Here is a 24,317-nt window from a genome sequence, read left to right on the forward strand (position 1 = left end):
ATTTTGACAATTTTGACAATTTTGACAATTTTGACAATTTTGACAATTTTGACAATTTTGACAATTTTGACAATTTCGACAATTTTGACAATTTTGACAATTTTGACAATTTTGACAATTTTGACAATTTTGACAATTTTGACAATTTTGACAATTTTGACACTTTTGACCATTTTGACCATTTTGACAATTTTGACAATTTTGACAATTTCGACAATGATGACAATTTTGGCAACTTTGACAATTTTGACAATTTTGACAATTTTGACAATTTTGAAAATTTTGACAATTTCGACAATTTTGACAGTTTTGACAATTTTAACAATTTTGACAATTTTGACAATTTTGACAATTTTGACAATTTTGACAATTTTGACAATTTTGACAATTTTGACAATTTTGACAATTTTGACAATTTTGACCATTTTGACCATTTTGACAATTTTGACAATTTTGACAATTTTGACAATTTTGACAATTTTGACAATTTCGACAATTTTGACAATTTTGACAATTTTGACAATTTTAACAATTTTTAAAATTTTTAAAATTTTGAAAATTTTGACAATAACAAAAATTTTGACAATTTGGACAATTTCGACAATTTTGATAATTTTGACAATATCGAAAATTTTTAGAATTTGGACAATTTCGACAATTTGACAATTTTGACGATTTTGACAGAAGAGAGGGGAATAAGCACAAATCAACGATATTCTACAAATTACTTCTTAATTTCTTAATTACTTCTACTAATTCCATACTTAATTTGGTTTCTTCCGTATGATTGATTAATAGGTACGCAACAAAAAAGTATGGGACTCCCGTCTTCTCTTCCTATTTCACTCAATGTAAGAAAGTGGGATTTCAAACAATCATAGCCTTTTCATACATCCAAAGGTTCTCCCAATCCAAATTTAGTTCGTCTTGCTCTACTTATTCTCGAGTTGTTGAAAAATCTGTATGGGAGCTCCGTTTCAATCTACCACTGCACAACTATCTCATACATTGCCTCGAAACTCGCTTCGAAAAAAGTTAAACAAATTTTTCGATTTTTGAGATTAGTTTTTAAACAAGATGTCTTTAAAACATGTTGTTTCAAAAGATAGAGCTTTGACGTCTTTAACGTATTTTTTTAAAATGTGATGATCTACAACTTTTTCGAAGACATCATATTGATAAAATGATAAATTTAAATAAAAATTATCTCACTTATACGTGATATTATGATGAAACATTGTAGAACATACCATAAAGCTATTCTGACATTTTTTATTTTTTTATTTTATTTTATTTTTTTTTTTTTTTTGTGATCTTTTTTTTTATTTTTTTTATTTTATTTTATTTTTTTTTTTTTTGTTATTAAAATTAATTATTTAAAACTAAATGTTCGGGTTAACAATTCATCGTTTTAACTTGCTCTATTCTACTCTTCCAGCTCTCGCAACACGACTCATAAAGGTTCATCAACAAATATTCAACTCATTACCGAACTCTTTACTAAACCATCTACTTTTGTTCCATCTCATTTCTCTTATTTCTTTTTTTAAAACATACAAATCAGGTTCTTTTACCCTCAAATTGAAAGATATTACTTTCGTTAACAACCATAATGAAGCCACAGTTTTTTTTTGACTTCCTTGAAACAGGGATAAACAAAATCTCTTCTATATCATGACAACTTATTTTGTAACGACTTTTGATTATTGAAGTACACCAATTCCAGACAAATTTCGATTTGGGGCAAAGTTTAATTCTATGTTCGTTCGTATCCATTACATGACATTTATCACAGGAAATGTTAGTTAAATTACCGATATTATATTGTTTTAATTTATATTTATTCGGGATCAGATCATTTACAAACGTAAAAATTATTTCACGGTCTTTGAGAGATATAACTTTATCATTTAAATTTTCCCATACAATATTCCAAGGAGCTATTATCTTTTTTTCAATCTCAGGTTGATAATTTTGTTCTTTGATGAAGTATTCATAAAGTGATTTGGTAGATGTTAAATCAAAATTATTATCCAAGATCTTACCTACAGATATCCAATCTCTGGCATTCCGTGTGAGTCGTTGTTTAGAATTGAAATCAATTAAATATTTATCTTTCGAGTAAGTACCATCCTCATTTAAATTGTAAAAAATATTTTTCAAAAATAATGCCTTTGCTTTGGACTCTGGATCTATCAAACGTAAACCACCTTTACAATAATCCAAATAAAGTTGTCTTCTATCCAATTTAAACATATACCCGCTCCACAGAAACTTTCCGCAAGCTGATTTGATTTGTGCTAAGTGCTTATTTGAAGGGGGAAATATTTGAGCAGTGTACCACAACTTAGATAATATAAAAACATTTAAAACAATACATCTTTGATAAATATTCAAGGAACGAATGCTGTGTAGCTGTAACATCGATTTCATTGTATTTATCAAACGGTCAAAGTTAGTTGTAACTGAAGATGTCCAATTCTTTTCAAACGTAACTCCTAGAACTTTGAGACTTTCTAACTCTTGAATTTTTTGAGGACCCACTCGAGCATTGTTTAATCGGATGAAACCGGATATTTTATCATTTAATTTAATATTAGCAAACGAACTATAAGAATCAAGTATTTCCAATAACTTATCAAATTCACAATCATTTCGAACAAAAATCAGTAGATCATCGGCGTAAGCAATTACATTAAGGAATTTTTCATCAACAAGAACAGCAGAAATGTTTTGTGAAATACTACGAATAAGGGGTTCAATATATAGAATGAAAAAAATCATACTCATCGGACAACCTTGGCGAACTGAACTTTTTATTGATATTTCTTTAGTGAAAAAACCATTAATAAGAATTTTTGAAGAGGCGTAACCATACATATTTTTAAAACAATTAATTAGACATTGGGGAAAATTAAATTTTTCTAAAATTGTCCAAAGATAACCATGATTTACCCTATCAAATGCCTTGTTTAAATCTAAACTCACCAAACAGCCCTTAAATTTTTTTGATTCTACAGATTTTGTTAAAATTTGTCTGACATCTTTTAAATTCTCTATACATGGATTTACGTTTAAATATGCTGCTTGACCAGGCCCTATTATTTTCCCTAAAACTGTTTTAATTCGTTCTGATATAAGTTTCATGAAAAGCTTATAGTCCGTATTTAGTAAACTGATCGGGCGATAATCGTTAAGCTTATACGATTTTTTACCTTGTTTTGGAATAAGTGTTATGATTCCTTCAGTGAAACTTTTAGGTGGTTTACTAGCCCCTGAAAGATATGAATTGAAAATATGTAACAAATCGATTTTTATAGAATCGTAGTTTTTTATATAAACCTCATAGGTTAAACCGTCTGGCCCTGGACTCTTTTTTTTAGAGCAACCTAACAAGACAGTTTTTAATTCCTCTTCCGTTATATTACTCATAAGCATATTTTTATCATTTTCTGATAGTTGTTTTTGTAACATATTTACTGGGTCATTATATGTATTATTCAAAGGCGAACAGTTTTTAAATAAATCAGCATAATAATCGTATGCTTTATTTAATAGTATATTGTTATCAGTTATCATAATATTATTTTCTTTTAATTTAAATGAACCACTATATTCTAAACGTTTGATGTGAGCTGAAACTTGAAAAATATTAACTAATTCATCTTGTACTAAAGTAGTTTCAGGTAAATGATTTGTAAAATGTTTAAGTCTTTTTGCTTCAATTTCCATTAATCTCGATTTTATTAGTTTTATATCCAATAACGTTGGAATATCATTATTTTTTTTATCCATCCATTCATACAATTTCCCATAGAAATAGCTTTTTTCGTTAGTTATCATGCTATTAAGAATCCAACTTTCATGTTTAAAATATTGCCTTAGTTTGATTTTTGCTACCTCATTCCACCATCTATTCCTATCGCCTGTGTAAGATTGCTGCAATTGCCAGTTTTGATAATTTTCTTGGAGACGATCACACACTTCCGAATTGTGAACGATAGAGCTGTTTACCTTCCAATACCCACGTCCTTTGAGGGAAACTTGATCAATTTTAAGTTTCAACATTATTCCACAATGATCAGAAAAGGGAGCTGGGATGGTGTCAAAAGAAAGAGAGTTTTCGAGTACATTTGAAGAAACATAGAAACGATCTAGTCGAGATGAAAACTCACCGCGATAAAAAGTAAAACATTTTTTCTTGAGTTCAATTGCAACATCTTTCAATTTTACTAAATCAACAAGTTTTTTCAAAGCCGTGGAATAATTTTTACTGCTCCCTGTAGAATCCATGGAATGTAAAATACAATTGAAATCACCCCCTATTACTATGCGAGTGAATTGTTTTTTGCTTAAATGTAAACTAATATCATTTGTAAACAAATTTTCTCTTTCAATTTTTCGATTTGTTCCGGAATGGGCATACACATTTATGAAATTTATATTATTTACAACAACAGAGATTATTCTACCACCTGGATCAAGCAACGGTTGATCAAACTCCAGCGAAGCTCTTATCAAGATGGCGGTACCAGAACCTGTATCATTTAAATTTACCAAAGACACATGAGATGGGACAAAAGAAAAATTTGCAAAACAAACTTCTTGAAGAAATAAAATATCTACATCATTATTATAAATAAAATCGCGCAACAAACCTTTACTTACCGTGTTGTTTGAGCTGTTCAAGTTGATAGAACCTACTTTTAGAATAAAATTCATTTTTAAATATGATACAAATTTTCAAATTCGATTCACTTATTATTTGCCGCACTGTTCGGATTTGTTTCTGACGTACCGTCTCTGCTAAGCGTAGGGGAAAACTGTACAAGACGCACCAGTTAAGCATAATCGCTATTTACAGCGATACCCATCATCTATGAACCAAATTGAAAGTTCACGACGATTCAGGGATCATATTTACATCTTATCAGAAAGAAATAATATGTTAAAAACACGATTTTGGTTATATTTTTGTGAAAATCTTAAACAGCCAGAAAACAAGCCGCGGGGTAGAACGCCAAAACTAGTTGACAGAACGCCCCAGACCGAAAGGGTGGTAAGAAATGAAACCATGATTAGAAGGAATGTAATGATTGAAACATAAAATGTCTAATTACATTTTAATCTTATTTTTGCAAACTAACCATACTTTGGCAAAAAATCATTTTTTATTGCTTAATTTAACGAAAATTTTGCTTTTCAAAATTCACTTTTTTATTTCTTTATAGGTAAAACGCCTTCAGGTAGGCAACGAATTTCAATTTCTTGACTGATATCGCGACAAACATGGCGGCAGATAATTTTTTCGAGTCAAATATTGGTGCACGTTTTAAACTCAAACAAGGACGAAATTTGTTGTAATTATGCATTCTTATCGTAATTTAGGAGTCAGCAAATGAAAAGAAAGACATTTTGTTTTGACATTTGGTTTTTCTTAAAAGTTAACAGCATTCAAAATTTTAGCCTAAAACACGTGGTTTTGCGGGCATTCTGCCCCAATTTTGATATGATTAATTTTAGTTAAAATTTGTGGAAAGTTAGTGAAATATAATAAAATATTAGTAGCCATTCGAAAGTGCATACGAGTGTTAGAACGAAAAGCTGCAGTTGGATCAGATAGCGCATACTGGTTTACCATAAAACCTTATATGTTAACCATAAAAAATAACAAGTTTTAGGCACAATCCATTAATTCTTCTGTTTCTAAGAATTAGAGTCGTTTTTGTGAACTTTTCATCTAAAAAATGATGAAAAAGCTCGTTTGCTACAATAAAAATGAAGAGAAACACCATTCGGTGCCAAAGGTTAGTGTATTTTTGAGAAAGAATGGCATGGGCCATTTTACCTCGCTGGTGCGTCTTGTACAGTTCTCCCCTACATGAAGTGTTGTCCACGTTCCCATTACTGAGGCGCATCTTCAGTATTTTTTTCTTTTGATTCCTGGTGCGAGCGGACTGCATTCCGCTTAGAGTGTTGAGTTTCTCCGTTCCACTGTCGGATTCCGATGCGTCGTACGATGTAGACTCCGTTTCGACGTTTATTCCACGTCTCTCGCCCTTCCGGTCCCGTTTCAAGCTGCTTTCCGTCACTTCCATTTGCTCGCTAGCGGTTGAAATTTCCTTCGGCTTCGTGGCATCGTTTTGCAGTAACGAAGATTCTCCGATGATGGGTGTAACATTCGATGTTGTTTCCAGTGGCTTGTGTGTTCCAGCCCCAGCAGCAGCTGGAAGTGAGTTCCGTCTTGGTTTAGAATCCGGAAATAACACATTCAGGTTCGTCAATTCACTCTGAGCGGCTACATTTTCTGTAGTCGCTAGAGGAGATGTATTATGAACTCTCACTTTTGTCCACACGCTTGCTACTTGACTGTACGTAGGTTGCGTTTGGACAGTATCAGCGTTGACCACGTGGCTTATCTCATCATCGTTGGTGAGGCGTAATCTGTCGTTAACCGATCGTCTACTCGAACAATCGGCTTTTAAATGACCAACATTACCGCATTGGAAGCACTTGTTGATAAGGCCTTCGTAAAATATACGGGCACGAATGTTACGAACGTGCACTGATGCTGGGATCTCCACTCCTTCGTTAAGCTGGATATATACTCCTCTCACCGAAGTCCAAATCGGGAAACCCGTTTCCGCCCCATACTTTTCGCGAACCGTTCTTTGAACTTTCCCAAATCTCGCCATAACCGACCAAACTTCTCGATCTTCAATTTCTGGTGGTAAATTGAAGAGCCGAACATAACGAACCACTGCATTGGCTGCGGATAATTCCACTTCACAACTAGAGTGTTCATCGAAACAAAAAACCATAGTACCACGATGGTTATCCAATATGGCTTTCAGGACACTTTCAGATTTGAACTTAACAATCACCGAGAGTTCCAATTTTTCTTTGTACATGGCCAGTAACATGTCATGTTTCAAACCAAGCTTCGTCTTCATAAATTCGAATATTTGCTTGTCATTTGGTTCTTTGCATCCACGTGGGAAACGAATGCGCAGCGAATTAGATTTTAGCTCCAAGTCCGCCATCTTCCTTTATGTTCACTTTAATAAACTCCAGTAACAAAGGTATAGATCAGCACTTGGCTGAGAACTTTTACAAAAGGCACTCAAACTAGCCAGTGTGTATAACGCGTCTGACTTGCACGAGATCTAAACACGAACTGTTTCAAACCTTCATGATCACGTTTTTCGAGTTTTAAACCACTGTGCACTGCACTGTGTTTTAAAACTCAAAAAATTTGATCATGGGTTTTTTTAAGGGTTAGATGTCAAATATCTTAATAGAATGTTCTAAAATGTTATTTTTTGAAAATTCGCTTGTTTTCTTGTTTCTTTTTTTTTTATCAAATCACCTAAAAGTGAAAAAGTCATAAAAAAGTCTTCGACTATAAGACTATATTTAAAAGACTATATTAAAAAAAAAAAGACTATATTTAAAAAAAACTTGGTAGAAGAAACCAAAGCATTTTTTTGAAAATGATGTTTTAAATGCATTGTCCCAAAAATTGTATTCGAAAAACGAATTTTTTTCGAAAAAAAAAAGAATAACGAAAACTCTCTCGTACAATGTGGGTCTCAAAACTCGCTTTAAAATGTTTTAAAAAAAATCGTTTTTTGAGTTTTATGTTTGAAAAATGGCTTTTAAACATTAATTCCAAAATATAGAAATTTGCTTTTTCTAGTTTTTTTAAAATTGAATAATCTACAACATTGAAACGTTTTTGTGATTTGATGATAAACTTAAAAAAATTGAACAAAGTATCTCAGGAAGAAGAGAAGGATTTCAAACCGTTTGGAAATGTTTTATCTACTCAAATACCCTTGAATGTCAAATTTTGTTGCCTCTGCTTCATGAGTACTCGGGTTATTAAAACATGTTGGGTCTCAAAATATAAAAGAAACCATCCCCGGCCTCAGAATCACCCATTCGCTAAGTTTAGAGCTAATTGGTTTAGTGCATGGGTTGCCAAGATTTTCACAAAGATAGTCCTATTTTGAAGCTAGCGGATGGCAGAAAATAAATTTCTTTGAGAAAATTTCGCAACATGAATTCGTTTGTGGGCTCTCTATGTATATTGGAAGAAAAAATTTTTGCATACTATCTAAATTTGAATTTGTTTTGACTATTCAAAGCCCCAGAATTTTTGCAAACATTTTTTTTTTCGAATGTTTGTACATAATGAACTCATAGGCGGATTTATAAAGTGAAATTTTCATAAAGTATTTTAAATTCTGTTGTCCACTAGCTTCAAAATTAGGCTATTTTGGTGAATATCTTGGCCACCAGTGGTTTAGAGTTTAGAGGCTTCGAAGTTTATAGGAAACAGAAAGACAGAACATTTGACATAGCACAGCATCTAAGACTACGACGAGATACGACCGAAAAGTCAAAAGTCATCACCCTATCAGATAATCTCAATCTCAAGAATCCTAGTCAAAATGTATAACAATATTTTTTCTCTTTTTCATTACAGGTAAGCACGCTGATAATAATTTTCTACAACTACAACACGAAGTATAAAAGCGAACAAAATTTTTAAGTAAGTTTTAAGAAATGTTTCTCGACAAAAATGACAAAAATGACAAAAATGACAAAAATGACAAAAATGACAAAAATGACAAAAATGACAAAAATGACAAAAATGACAAAAATGACAAAAATGACAAAAATGACAAAAATGACAAAAATGACAAAAATGACAAAAATGACAAAAATGACAAAAAGTACAAAAATGGCCAAAATGACAAAAATGACAAAAATGACAAAACTGACAAAAATGAGAAAAATGACAAAAATGACAAAAATGACAAAAATGACAAAAATGACAAAAATGACACAAAAATGACAATAATGACAAAAATGACAAAAATGACAAAAATGACAAAAATGACAAAAATGACAAAAATGACAAAAATGACAAAAATGACAAAAATGACAAAAATGACAAAAATGACAAAAATGACAAAAATGACAAAAATGACAAAAATGACAAAAATGACAAAAATGACAAAAATGACAAAAATGACAAAAATGACAAAAATGACAAAAATGACAAAAATGACAAAAATGACAAAAATGACAAAAATGACAAAAATGACAAAAATGACAAAAATGACAAAAATGACAAAAATGACAAAAATGACAAAAATGACAAAAATGACAAAAATGACAAAAATGACAAAAATGACAAAAATGACAAAAATGACAAAAATGACAAAAATGACAAAAATGACAAAAATGACAAAAATGACAAAAATGACAAAAATGACAAAAAGTACAAAAATGGCCAAAATGACAAAAATGACAAAAATGACAAAACTGACAAAAATGAGAAAAATGACAAAAATGACAAAAATGACAAAAATGACAAAAATGACAAAAATGACACAAAAATGACAATAATGACAAAAATGACAAAAATGACAAAAATGACAAAAATGACAAAAATGACAAAAATGACAAAAATGACAAAAATGACAAAAATGACAAAAATGACAAAAATGACAAAAATGACAAAAATGACAAAAATGACAAAAATGACAAAAATGACAAAAATGACAAAAATGACAAAAATGACAAAAATGACAAAAATGACAAAAATGACAAAAATGACAAAAATGACAAAAATGACAAAAATGACAAAAATGACAAAAATGACAAAAATGACAAAAATGACAAAAATGACAAAAATGACAAAAATGACAAAAATGACAAAAATGACAAAAATGACAAAAATGACAAAAATGACAAAAATGACAAAAATGACAAAAATGACAAAAATGACAAAAATGACAAAAATGACAAAAATGACAAAAATGACAAAAATGACAAAAATGACAAAAATGACAAAAATGACAAAAATGACAAAAATGACAAAAATGACAAAAATGACAAAAATGACAAAAATGACAAAAATGACAAAAATGACAAAAATGACAAAAATGACAAAAATGACAAAAATGACAAAAATGACAAAAATGACAAAAATGACAAAAATGACAAAAATGACAAAAATGACAAAAATGACAAAAATGACAAAAATGACAAAAATGACAAAAATGACAAAAATGACAAAAATGACAAAAATGACAAAAATGACAAAAATGACAAAAATGACAAAAATGACAAAAATGACAAAAATGACAAAAATGACAAAAATGACAAAAATGACAAAAATGACAAAAATGACAAAAATGACAAAAATGACAAAAATGACAAAAATGACAAAAATGACAAAAATGACAAAAATGACAAAAATGACAAAAATGACAAAAATGACAAAAATGACAAAAATGACAAAAATGACAAAAATGACAAAAATGACAAAAATGACAAAAATGACAAAAATGACAAAAATGTCAAAAATGACAAAAATGACAAAAATGACAAAAATGACAAAAATGACAAAAATGACAAAAATGACAAAAATGACAAAAATGACAAAAATGACAAAAATGACAAAAATGACAAAAATGACAAAAATGACAAAAATGACAAAAATGACAAAAATGACAAAAATGACAAAAATGACAAAAATGACAAAAATGACAAAAATGACAAAAATGACAAAAATGACAAAAATGACAAAAATGCGAAAATGACAAAAATGCGAAAATGACAAAAATGCGAAAATGACAAAAATGAAAAAAATGACACAAAAATGACACAAAAATGACACAAAAATGATACAAAATAGACTCAAAAATGACTTAAAAATGACCCAAAAATGACACAAAAATGACAAAAAATGACTAAAAAACGACTAAAAAACGACACAAAAATGACACAAAAATGACTTAAAAATGACACCAAAATGACACCAAAGTGACACAAAAATGACACAAAAATGACACAAAAATGACACAAAAATGACACAAAAATGACACAAAAATGACACAAAAATGACACAAAAATGACACAAAAATGACACAAAAATGACACAAAAATGACACAAAAATGACACAAAATGACACAAAAGTGACACAAAAATGACACAAAAATGACACAAAAATTAAACAAGAATGACACAAAAATGACACAAAAATGACACAAAAATGACACAAAAATGACACAAAAATGACACAAAAATGACACAAAAATGACACAAAAATGACACAGAAATGACACAAAAATGACACAAAAGTGACACAAAAATGACACAAAAATTACACAAAAATGACACAAAAATGACACAAAAATGGCATAAAAATGACGCAAAAATGAGACAAAAATGACTCAAATATGACACAAAAATTATACACAAAAAAGAAACACAAAATTGACTTAAACCACCAATATGTCAAAACACTTATACAAAAAACGGCATGAAAATTTCACAAAATGGCACAAAACTGATGCAATTGATGCAATATGGAAAAAAAAATGGAACCAATTGACACATAAGTGACAAAAAAATGATATAAAAATGATACAAAAATGTCTCAATAATGACACAAAAATGACACAAAAATCACACATAAATGACACAAAACTGACACAAAAATGACATAAATTGACACAAAAATGACTTAAAAATGGCAGTAAGACACAAAAATAACACAAAATTTATACAAAAATGACACAAAAATTACACAAAATTGACACAAAAATGACACAAAATAAAACAAAAATGACTTGAAAATGACACAAAAAATAGATAAATAATTCCCAAAATAACCGCAAAATACGCACGAATTCAGCTTAAAATATGTAAAAAACTTACCCTAATATGTCAAAACACTGTAAAAAAACGGCATGAAAATGGCACAAAATGACACAAAAATGACACAAATAAAGAACAAAAATAATACAAAAATGACACATGAGTGACACAGAAATGACACAAAAATGACTCAAAAATTACACAAAAATGACACAAAATGACACAAAAATGAAACAAAAGTTACACAAAAACATTTCGTATATGAATGTCAAAAAATGACAAAAAAAAAAATCAAAAATGACACAAATTTAAAACAAAAACTAAGCAAAGATGACACAAAAATGACACAAAACTAAAATAAAATGTGCACAAAAGTGGCACAAAAATGATACCAAAATGGAACAGAAATGACTAAAAAATGACACAAAAATGTCATAAAGATGCCAAAGAAACGTCATAAAGATGACACAAAAGAAAAACAAAAATTACACAAAATTTACGCAAAAATCACAAAAAAAAATAACACCAAAGTGTCAAAAATGACACAAAAATGAAAGAAAAGAGACACTTAAATGACACAAAATGACTCAAGAATGTTTCAAAAATGACACAAAAGTGACACAAAAATGATACAAAAATGACTCAAAAATGACAATCATATCACATTAATGACATAAAAATAATACAAAAATAACAACAACAAAAATGACACAAAAATGAAACAAAATAACACAAAATCGACCACAAAACAAACAGAATATTACACAAAATTGATACAAATGAACACAAAAATGACCTATAAACTAACAAAAAAAAAGACAAAAAATTAAAAAAATAACAAAAAATAAAAAAAAATAACACAAACCTAACACAAAATAAGCACAAAAATGATACAAAACTGACACAAGAACGACCAAAAATGAAAGATAATGACACAAAATTGACCACAAAACAAACAAAAAATGACACAAAATTGATGCAAATCGACACCAAAATTACACCAAATTGACCACAAAAATTAGAAAAAAAATTGACACAAAAATGGAAAAAAATTACACAAAAAAAAAACAAAATTAACACAAAAATGACACAAAAAATGGTACACCAATGACAAGAAAATGACAAAAAATTACATATAAATGACTTGAAAATATCCCAAAAATGTCAAAAAATGTAGACAAAATGAATATTCACACAATTGACACAAAATATGCACAAATATTATCCAAAAATAACACAAAAATGCCAAATGACACTAAAATGACACAGAAATGACAAAATGTGATACAAAAATGACACAAAAAGTGACGCAAAAAAGACACAAAAATTTAACAAAAATTACACAAAAATGACTTAAAATTGATACAAAACTACACAAAAGTGAGAAAAGGACACAAAACTGTAACAAAGTAACAAAAATGACACAAAAACGACACTCAAAAATTATTCAATTCGGCCCAAAACTGACCCAAAAAAGTCACAAAAATGTCATAAAAATAAAACAAAAATTACACAGTTATAACGAAAATGATAAAATACTATGAATTATGGAATTTTTTTTCTACCCAATAGCATAAGTACAGAGCACGTGTTTGTTATTTTGTCCCATTGCAAATTTAGCATAATTATTAACAATTATTGTTGCAAAAAAGCTTCCGGAGAAACGAAATGTCACGGATTTTTCCACCATCTTCAATCTGCGGAAAATTTATGACACACGATCATTCATGGTGCCGTTCTGCAGCGTGTGGGAAAATTTTATTTGTCTTCCTTACGATCGGCATAGCTCAGCAGGGGTAGCTACCCCCCAAAATGGTAGTTAAGTCAACTGTTGCCGGAAAAACACGAACTTTTTTTGTTGATCAGCCTAACAAAAACCAAGATGTCTTCCAGATCATCTACCCTTGGTCGTTTTACGATCAACACGTGCTGCGCCAAAATATTTGACGCTTGGTCCTTCTTCTTGGTCGTCTAGAATCGCCCCGGTTAGGGGTCACACCGGTAGAGCATCGGAAACATTCGACGAAGGCTTGCCTCGTGTCGACGCCAAAACAAAAAAAAAAGAACTGCATTCGATAGCACTAAAAGCATTCGAACGTTCCTTCTCTTCGATAAGGATTGGTGCATCGAAATGATTGGGAAACAAAACCGGAAATTGAACGTGCTGCAGTTGTCAATTTTGACCGACCAACGCTTCCGGATGTGTTTAGTGGAAATTTGAAGGCAGTCAAATCGATTTAGAGATGGGAAGACAAAGCAATATCCCGTACTAATGGTACTACAAAACACAAAAAAAAATTTTGAATTTTTTTCCTAAAATTTTGATTAAAATTAACTGAAAGCCTCTAACATAGAATGTTCCAATGAAATGGGGGTTGACTTTTTTTTTACTACGAAGCTGCCAAGCTGTCTTGGTCACTCAAATTTGATGACGCACCGACCAAATAGAACACCCCTCAAAGTGGAAACGAAAAAAAAAATGATCGACCGAAATCCGTGTTATGTTTGTTAGTCATCGATCAAAACAGAACAACGGCGCATGTTTTTGTGGTTTATAGACACAATTTTAACCTTCTAAGAGTGGAGCTGTAATAGTATTTCGAAAGGCTGTAGAAGGGTGGAATTTTCATTGTTTTTCCATGAAGTGTTGTCAAATAATTCAAATAAAAAAATCTGAATTTAAGATTTTCCATGAATTGATAAGTTCTTATTAGAGGCCCAAAAGGCGTCTACGGTGACGATCGTTATTGCATGAGTGACGCACCGCTCTGTGTTGACTTTCTTTGAAGTGAGCAGTCAACAGCTGAAAACAGCATGAAAACGAGAAAAAAAAACAAACCGCTTGAGGGGTTGCCATTTTTGCACATTCGGTGACTTTAATTTCTACAAGGATGAATCACAGAATATGGTGACCCTAATTCAAACGTCAGTAAGGACAGTTTCGGAAAAAAAAATGGCAACCAAAACAGAAGCACGTGTATCCAATTAGATGCGGTTCGGTGGAAACCTGAAAAAAAAAACATTGCTTTCTTCCCCATTTGCGTAGAGGGGATGGAAATTGACAATACGGGGGAGTACTTATCTATCGAATGTAAAGTTGGAAGTTTCACTAGGGTTCATAGGAGAATTGAAAAAGTGAAGGTGGAAGATGAAGAAAAGTCACATATTTTTAAATCTATCTAATGATGTGAAAGATATTAACGATTTTTGAGACAAGTTGACAGTTTTGACAATTTTGACAATTTTGACAATTTTGACAATTTTGACAATTTTGACAATTTTGACAATTTTGACAATTTTGACAATTTTGACAATTTTGACAATTTTGACAATTTTGACAATTTTGACAATTTTGACAATTTTGACAATTTTGACAATTTTGACAATTTTGACAATTTTGACAATTTTGACAATTTTGACAATTTTGACAATTTTGACAATTTTGACAATTTTGACAATTTTGACAATTTTGACAATTTTGACAATTTTGACAATTTTGACAATTTTGACAATTTTGACAATTTTGACAATTTTGACAATTTTGACAATTTTGACAATTTTGACAATTTTGACAATTTTGACAATTTTGACAATTTTGACAATTTTGACAATTTTGACAATTTTGACAATTTTGACAATTTTGACAATTTTGACAATTTTGACAATTTTGACAATTTTGACAATTTTGACAATTTTGACAATTTTGACAATTTTGACAATTTTGACAATTTTGACAATTTTGACAATTTTGACAATTTTGACAATTTTGACAATTTTGACAATTTTGACAATTTTGACAATTTTGACAATTTTGACAATTTTGACAATTTTGACAATTTTGACAATTTTGACAATTTTGACAATTTTGACAATTTTGAAAATTTTGACAATTTTGACAATTTTGACAATTTTGACAATTTTGACAATTTTGACAATTTTGACAATTTTGACAATTTTGACAATTTTGACAATTTTGACAATTTTGACAATTTTGACAATTTTGACAATTTTGACAATTTTGACAATTTTGACAATTTTGACAATTTTGACAATTTTGACAATTTTGACAATTTTGACAATTTTGACAATTTTGACAATTTTGACAATTTTGACAATTTTGACAATTTTGACAATTTTGACAATTTGACAATTTTGACAATTTTGACAATTTTGACAATTTTGACAATTTTGACAATTTTGACAATTTTGACAATTTTGACAATTTTGACAATTTTGACAATTTTGACAATTTTGACAATTTTGACAATTTTGACAATTTTGACAATTTTGACAATTTTGACAATTTTGACAATTTTGACAATTTTGACAATTTTGACAATTTTGACAATTTTGACAATTTTGACAATTTTGACAATTTTGACAATTTTGACAATTTTGACAATTTTGACAATTTGACAATTTTGACAATTTTGACAATTTTGACAATTTTGACAATTTTGACAATTTTGACAATTTTGACAATTTTGACAATTTTGACAATTTTGACAATTTTGACAATTTTGACAATTTTGACAATTTTGACAATTTTGACAATTTTGACAATTTTGACAATTTTGACAATTTTGACAATTTTGACAATTTTGACAATTTTGACAATTTTGACAATTTTGACAATTTTGACAATTTTGACAATTTTGACAATTTTGACAATTTTGACAATTTTGACAATTTTGACAATTTTGACAATTTTGACAATTTTGACAATTTTGACAATTTTGACAATTTTGACAATTTTGACAATTTTGACAATTTTGACAATTTTGACAATTTTGACAATTTTGACAATTTTGACAATTTTGACAATTTTGACAATTTGACAATTTTGACAATTTTGACAATTTTGACAATTTTGACAATTTTGAAAATTTTGACAATTTTGACAATTTTGACAATTTTGACAATTTTGACAATTTTGACAATTTTGACAATTTTGACAATTTTGACAATTTTGACAATTTTGACAATTTTGACAATTTTGACAATTTTGACAATTTTGACAATTTTGACAATTTTGACAATTTTGACAATTTTGACAATTTTGACAATTTTGACAATTTTGACAATTTTGACAATTTTGACAATTTTGACAATTTTGACAATTTTGACAATTTTGACAATTTTGACAATTTTGACAATTTTGACAATTTTGACAATTTTGACAATTTTGACAATTTGACAATTTTGACAATTTTGACAATTTTGACAATTTTGACAATTTTGACAATTTTGACAATTTTGACAATTTTGACAATTTTGACAATTTTGACAATTTTGACAATTTTGACAATTTTGACAATTTTGACAATTTTGACAATTTTGACAATTTTGACAATTTTGACAATTTTGACAATTTTGACAATTTTGACAATTTTGACAATTTTGACAATTTTGACAATTTTGACAATTTTGACAATTTTGACAATTTTGACAATTTTGACAATTTTGACAATTTTGACAATTTTGACAATTTTGACAATTTTGACAATTTTGACAATTTTGACAATTTTGACAATTTTGACAATTTTGACAATTTTGACAATTTGACAATTTTGACAATTTTGACAATTTTGACAATTTTGACAATTTTGACAATTTTGACCATTTTGACAATTTTGAAAATTTTGAAAATTTTGAAAATTTTGACAATTTTGACAATTTTGACAATTTTGACAATTATTGACAATTTTGACAATTTTGACAATTTTGACAATTTTGACAATTTTGACAATTTTGACAATTTTGACAATTTTGACAATTTTGACAATTTTGACAATTTTGACAATTTTGACAATTTTGACAATTTTGACAATTTTGACAATTTTGACAATTTTGACAATTTAGACAATTTTGACAATTTTGACAATTTTGACAATTTTGACAATTTTGACAATTTTGACAATTTTGACAATTTTGACAATTTTGACAATTTTGACAATTTTGACAATTTTGACAATTTTGACAATTTTGACAATTTTGACAATTTTGACAATTTTGACAATTTTGACAATTTTGACAATTTTGACAATTTTGACAATTTTGACAATTTTGACAATTTTGACAATTTTGACAATTTTGACAATTTTGACAATTTTGACAATTTTGACAATTTTGACAATTTTGACAATTTTGACAATTTTGACAATTTTGACAATTTTGACAATTTTGACAATTTTGACAATTTTGACAATTTTGACAATTTTGACAATTTTGACAATTTTGACAATTTTGACAATTTTGACAATTTTGACAATTTTGACAATTTTGACAATTTTGACAATTTTGACAATTTTGACAATTTTGACAATTTTGACAATTTTGACAATTTTGACAATTTTGACAATTTTGACAATTTTGACAATTTTGACAATTTTGACAATTTTGACAATTTTGACAATTTTGACAATTTTGACAATTTTGACAATTTTGACAATTTTGACAATTTTGACAATTTTGACAATTTTGACAATTTTGACAATTTTGACAATTTTGACAATTTTGACAATTTTGACAATTTTGACAATTTTGACAATTTTGACAATTTTGACAATTTTGACAATTTTGACAATTTTGACAATTTTGACCATTTTGACAATTTTGACAATTTTGAAAGTTTTGACAATTTTGACAATTTTGACAATTTTGACAATTTTGACAATTTTGACAATTTTGACAATTTTGACAATTTTGACAATTTTGACAATTTTGACAATTTTGACAATTTTGACAATTTTGACAATTTTGACAATTTTGACAATTTTGACAATTTTGACAATTTTGACAATTTTGACAATTTTGACAATTTTGACAATTTTGACAATTTTGACAATTTTGACAATTTTGACAATTTTGACAATTTTGACAATTTTGACAATTTTGACAATTTTGACAATTTTGACAATTTTGACAATTTTGACAATTTTGACAATTTTGACAATTTTGACAATTTTGACAATTTTGACAATTTTGACAATTTTGACAATTTTGACAATTTTGACAATTTTGACAATTTTGACAATTTTGACAATTTTGACAATTTTGACAATTTTGACAATTTTGACAATTTTGACAATTTTGACAATTTTGACAATTTTGACAATTTTGACAATTTTGACAATTTTGACAATTTTGACAATTTTGACAATTTTGACAATTTTGACAATTTTGACAATTTTGACAATTTTGACAATTTTGACAATTTTGACAATTTTGACAATTTTGACAATTTTGACAATTTTGACAATTTTGACAATTTTGACAATTTTGACAATTTTGACAATTTTGACAATTTTGACAATTTTGACAATTTTGACAATTTTGACAATTTTGACAATTTTGACAATTTTGACAATTTTGACAATTTTGACAACTTTGACAATTTTGACAATTTTGACAATTTTGACAATTTTGACAATTTTGACAATTTTGACAATTTTGACAATTTTGACAATTTTGACAATTTTGACAATTTTGACAATTTTGACAATTTTGACAATTTTGACAATTTTGACAATTTTGACAATTTTGACAATTTTGACAATTTTGACAATTTTGACAATTTTGACAATTTTGACAATTTTGACAATTTTGACAATTTTGACAATTTTGACAATTTTGACAATTTTGACAATTTTGACAATTTTGACAATTTTGACAATTTTGACAATTTTGACAATTTTGACAATTTTGACAATTTTGACAATTTTGACAATTTTGACAATTTTGACAATTTTGACAATTTTGACAATTTTGACAATTTTGACAATTTGACAATTTTGACAATTTTGACAATTTTGACAACTTTTGACAATTTTGACAATTTTGACAATTTTGACAATTTTGACAATTTTGACAATTTTGACAATTTTGACAATTTTGACAATTTTGACAATTTTGACAATTTCGACAATTTTGACAATTTTGACAATTTTGACAATTTTGACAATTTTGACAATTTTGACAATTTTGACAATTTTGACAATTTTGACAATTTTGACAATTTTGACAATTTTGACCATTTTGACAATTTTGACAATTTTGAAAATTTTGAAAATTTTGACAATTTTGACAATTTTGACAATTTTGACAATTTTGACAATTTTGACAATTTTGACAATTTTGACAATTTTGACAATTTTGACAATTTTGACAATTTTGACAATTTTGACAATTTTGACAATTTTGACAATTTTGACAATTTTGACAATTTTGACAATTTTGACAATTTTGACAATTTTGACAATTTTGACAATTTTGACAATTTTGACAATTTTGACAATTTTGACAATTTTGACAATTTTGACAATTTTGACAATTTTGACAATTTTGACAATTTTGACAATTTTGACAATTTTGACAATTTTGACAATTTTGACAATTTTGACAATTTTGACAATTTTGACAATTTTGACAATTTTGACAATTTTGACAATTTTGACAATTTTGACAATTTTGACAATTTTGACAATTTTGACAATTTTGACAATTTTGACAATTTTGACAATTTTGACAATTTTGACAATTTTGACAATTTTGACAATTTTGACAATTTTGACAATTTTGACAATTTTGACAATTTTGACAATTTTGACAATTTTGACAATTTTGACAATTTTGACAATTTTGACAATTTTGACAATTTTGACAATTTTGACAATTTTGACAATTTTGACAATTTTGACAATTTTGACAATTTTGACAATTTTGACAATTTTGACAATTTTGACAATTTTGACAATTTTGACAATTTTGACAATTTTGACAATTTTGACAATTTTGACAATTTTGACAATTTTGACAATTTTGACAAATTTTGACAATTTTGACAATTTTGACAATTTTGACAATTTTGACAATTTTGACAATTTTGACAATTTTGACAATTTGACAATTTTGACCATTTTGACAATTTTGACAATTTGAAAATTTTGACAATTTTGACAATTTTGACAATTTTGACAATTTTGACAATTTTGACAATTTTGACAATTTTGACAATTTTGACAATTTTGACAATTTTGACAATTTTGACAATTTTGACAATTTTGACAATTTTGACAATTTTGACAATTTTGACAATTTTGACAATTTTGACAATTTTGACAATTTTGACAATTTTGACAATTTTGACAATTTTGACAATTTTGACAATTTTGACAATTTTGACAATTTTGACAATTTTGACAATTTTGACAATTTTGACAATTTTGACAATTTTGACAATTTTGACAATTTTGACAATTTTGACAATTTTGACAATTTTGACAATTTTGACAATTTTGACAATTTTGACAATTTTGACAATTTTGACAATTTTGACAATTTTGACAATTTTGACAATTTTGACAATTTTGACAATTTTGACAATTTTGACAATTTTGACAATTTTGACAATTTTGACAATTTTGACAATTTTGACAATTTTGACAATTTTGACAATTTTGACAATTTTGACAATTTTGACAATTTTGACAATTTTGACAATTTTGACAATTTTGACAATTTTGACAATTTTGACAATTTTGACAATTTTGACAATTTTGACAATTTTGACAATTTTGACAATTTTGACAATTTTGACAATTTTGACAATTTTGACAATTTTGACAATTTTGACAATTTTGACAATTTTGACAATTTTGACAATTTTGACAATTTTGACAATTTTGACAATTTTGACAATTTTGACAATTTTGACAATTTTGACAATTTTGACAATTTTGACAATTTTGACAATTTTGACAATTTTGACAATTTTGACAATTTTGACAATTTTGACAATTTTGACAATTTTGACAATTTTGACAATTTTGACAATTTTGACAATTTTGACAATTTTGACAATTTTGACAATTTTGACAATTTTGACAATTTTGACAATTTTGACAATTTTGACAATTTTGACAATTTTGACAATTTTGACAATTTTGACAATTTTGACAATTTTGACAATTTTGACAATTTTGACAATTTTGACAATTTTGACAATTTTGACAATTTTGACAATTTTGACAATTTTGACAATTTTGACAATTTTGACAATTTTGACAATTTTGACAATTTTGACAATTTTGACAATTTTGACAATTTTGACAATTTTGACAATTTTGACAATTTTGACAATTTTGACAATTTTGACAATTTTGACAATTTTGACAATTTTGACAATTTTGACAATTTTGACAATTTTGACAATTTTGACAATTTTGACAATTTTGACAATTTTGACAATTTTGACAATTTTGACAATTTTGACAATTTTGACAATTTTGACAATTTTGACAATTTTGACGATTTTTACAATTTTGACAATTTTGACAATTTTGACAATTTTGACAATTTTGACAATTTTGACAATTTTGACAATTTTGACAATTTTGACAATTTTGACAATTTTGACAATTTTGACAATTTTGACAATTTTGACATCCAATCATAATTTTATTTCATGACCAACAAGTTTGTTTTTATGTTTCAAATTTCGGAATTTCGGTACTTGAATTTATTTCTCCCAGAATTTTCGGCTGCATTGGAAAACAGATTTCTCGCTTTTGAAATGATTTGTCTAAGAAAATTTTACGTAACATCACGTATCAGTTTTCACGTTGCACAAATTAGTCATATTTGTATTGGATTTATGTATGTCTTTGGGTTTAAACCATAAAATTTTCCATGTCCACAATCCTTCAACGGATTTTCAAAAATTTTCTCATTTGTTGATAGATATTTAAAGACTTTACTCGGAAAACGCTGTCGAAAGTTATTCACAAAAGAAGTTGGTGCATGGATTTTTAGTACATTGCTTAGTATCGAATATCAAATTTTCACTGCCTCACTGCCCGGATTTCGCCCGAATGTTTTTACTTTATTTGCAAAATCCAAGAAAAATTTTAATTTCGTGATAATAATTATGTGCAAAATCCAAGAAAAATTTTAATTTCGTGATAATAATTATGTTCTTCGCGTTCAAAACAATATTTTTGAATAAAATTTATCCACATAAACTGGCTGATGTGTTTCGATGAATTAAAACAAAACAACTATTTGAGTTTTTTTTCTGCTTGATATTTTTTGAATAATTTCTAAAATTGCCCAGATTTTGAGTTGAGAAGTTTGAAATCGAATGCTCGGATTTTGCAAGGCTTTCAGATAAAAATCAGGGCTGCCCTACCTGCCCTGCGGAAAAATATCTGATGAGCTAAGGTTTGAATCATTTCCGATGTTTGGTTCGATTTTTTTTAATTTGTTGCCTGTGACCGGATTGTAGAATTGATATCCAGTTTATTATTCTTGATTTTCAGTTCGGTTCATTATTGGGACAAAGTTTTGATAGGAATCTTAGTTTTGCATTGATAATTAAAATTAGATTTATTTTACATGTTCGAACATTGAAAGGAAATATTCAAAATAATAAAGCATGGTTAAGATTTGGATTTAAAATTTTGGCTTTAAAAAGTACCATAATGGTGATCCAGAATTGAAATATCAGAAATTTATCATTCGGAATTTTCATTCAAATTCACTGGTTGAATTACCAATTAATAATTGAGGAAAAAATTCGTATAGAAAATAAAAGATTTAAAATTCAAATAAGAGATTCTTGGTTAAGGATTCTGTTTGTTCTATTCATAATTATTGGAATTTTGTTGTTTGAATTAAGGTTCGAAATCGATTTCAAATTAGGAGCTATAAATTATTATTCAGGTTTAAAATGCAGAATTTAGATTAAGATTCAAAATTTCCCAATACAAAACACAAAGCAGATGAAAACCAATATTATAAAATGAAATCCATTTAAATCCATTTGGAATCCATTTTAAAAATCGCAATCCTTGAAAAATCTAATTTTTGATAATGAAATAAACTAAAAATGATAATTTATAGTTGATAAAATAAGTTGTACTCAATCTTCAGGTTCTGGAAAATTCAGCTGAAAATATATTTTGATTTTTTTTGTTTAACTTTATTTATATTGTACATACTTCTATAATAAAGATTCAAAATATAACCTGAATGTATAGAGTTAACAAGAGTTGAGGATATATCTGATTATATCCTCAGACAAATTTTTGATTCAAATGATCCCTCTTTTCTTTTTAAAGCTGAACACTTTTAGGACTTATTTTCGAAAGCAATGATTTTAAATGAACAATTTTTAATAAAAAAGAACTTAAACCTGAATAATGAGATACTCTTAGCATGGTCGTGGTTTAACCCCCTCCACTGAGATTTTTTCCTAGAAAAAAAATCAGTTCAAGAATTGAATTAACCGTAGTAACGTGCAATTTTTCCATGACAAAAAGAGTTTAAAAATAAGTATTAATAAGGTGTCAGAAAATAAGCTCGCCTCCCGCGGTATTTCGTCATAGGACACTTCATTCTACGACACTATACAACGTTCAGGGATTGAAACGAATATTCAATTGTCAATTTCTTTTAAAAATTTAGAAAACCTTTTGTGATGAAACTTATATCTTAATTTACAAAAACCTTGGTTCGTCTTAATTTTTTTTTGAAAGTGTATCTAATTGGGTTCTTTTTTCATTACTTTATTACTGATAACTGATAAAAAAAAAGTTTATACCTATACAAATTTTATGTTGCTTTGAAATATCCTTCA

At 27.8% G+C, this 24,317-nt stretch overlaps 1 protein-coding gene across 17 annotated transcripts in view; it reads left to right on the top strand.

Moving 5' to 3' along the window:
• Positions 1 to 24,317, top strand: part of LOC129745252 (complexin) — a 588,611-nt gene that overhangs the window by 86,913 nt on the left and 477,381 nt on the right. The gene's annotated exons all lie outside the window — the stretch shown is intronic.

This window comes from Uranotaenia lowii, chromosome 1, assembly GCF_029784155.1.
Source record: "Uranotaenia lowii strain MFRU-FL chromosome 1, ASM2978415v1, whole genome shotgun sequence".
NCBI classification, from domain to species: domain Eukaryota; kingdom Metazoa; phylum Arthropoda; class Insecta; order Diptera; family Culicidae; genus Uranotaenia; species Uranotaenia lowii.